We start from the raw sequence: 1604 nt of genomic DNA on the forward strand, positions 1-1604 counted from the left end.
GGTGCGGATCATCCCCTAGCTGTTGGGGGCGCCGCGCTGGCTGATAGCTGGGGTTCCCTACCTGTAGGGAACTCCCGCCTGGGAGTGTCCGAACGACCGGCTATTCCCTCCTTCCGTCGCCTGGGGGTGGAGGGGGGCTCCCACCCGTCTTGAGATAACCCAACGGTGACCTCTCTGCACTTTGCAGTTTTTTCCAGGCGTGAGTGCTCCCCATGGGGCAGGGGTGGGGACTGAAGGATTGATTGATAGCTGGGGTTCCCTACCTGTAGGGAACTCCCGCCTGGGAGTGTCCGAACGACCGGCTATTCCCTCCTTCCGTCGCCTGGGGGTGGAGGGGGGCTCCCACCCGTCTTGAGATAACCCAACGGTGACCTCTCTGCACTTTGCAGTTTTTTCCAGGCGTGAGTGCTCCCCATGGGGCAGGGGTGGGGACTGAAGGATTCTCCCTTGTGCTCCAGGGAAGCTGATCACTTTGTGATTTCAATGATCGCAGCTGCAGTGTGGGTTCGGCGCTGCCATGAAGGAAGGACATTGAAGCAGTTCATTCCTCCACTTACAGCAACAATTCTTTGAGCTCCTTAAGAGGACCAAGCCACTGAGCCATGTCCTGTTCATCGGCCCCCTCCAGTCTTCAGTTCTTCGACTCTGTGCTTTAGCATTATAATCATTCCCTTGAAAAGAGTTTCAACTCCAATCCCCTCGCCCCCCGCCTTCTTTGCACTTGTCTGGCAAAATCTCAACATTGGACTACACCCAGCCTCACCAAACAGTTGGAGTCTAGTATGGAGAGATCTTCAGCTTTTTTCATGATAAGCTGCAAATCTAGACTTCTATATGAAATCACCCTATTTTGAAATGAAATGTTGGCAAAACACTGTGCTGGGCATAAAATATGTTAAGGGAGAGACTATTGACTTTCTGTGTATTATCTCTGCTTTAATGGCTTTGCATTACAAGCAATGTCAAAACTCCTTAGGCTCATGTAAAGGGATGCAGAATGGAGGTTCTGACTAGCTAAGCTCTTCTGTCCTACTCCCTTCTCAATTCATTAAGCCTCAAGCTCACTGAGCTTCTCTCTGCTCTTCACACATGGCAAGTTCATCCCTGCCTTAAAGCCTTTGCACTTCACTGTTTCCTCTGCCTAGAATGCCCTGATCCCTCCTCCCTTTGGCCCTCTACCTCACCATCACCCTCAAGCCTGGCTCCTTATTCTCTCAGTTTAAGTATCATATTCACAGAGGCTTTTTCTAAACACTCCCTCTCAAGTAGTGCCGGAAGCCGACCCACCCTTGCTGCTTGACACAGTCGCTGCAGGGAAGAAACATCTGCACAGCTTATGTTTCAAGGGACCTGGTGTATATGGCATATGTTTGCTCCCCTAATTGGAGCTATGTGTTTTAACCAAGGTCACCTCTCCCAGAAAGGTTGTTTCCCCAGGTGAGGATTTTTCCCTGGAGTTAGGGAGGGAATAAAACCCCTTAACTAGCTGAAACTGGTTTGGCTTAGTGGATAGAGCATCGGCCTGCGGACTGAGAGGTCCCAGGTTCGATTCCGGTCAAGGGCATGTACTTTGGTTGTGGGCACATCCCCCGTGGGGAGGGGGC

Source organism: Myotis davidii, unplaced genomic scaffold, assembly GCF_000327345.1.
Source record: "Myotis davidii unplaced genomic scaffold, ASM32734v1 scaffold1284, whole genome shotgun sequence".
Classification (NCBI taxonomy): Eukaryota; Metazoa; Chordata; class Mammalia; order Chiroptera; family Vespertilionidae; genus Myotis; species Myotis davidii.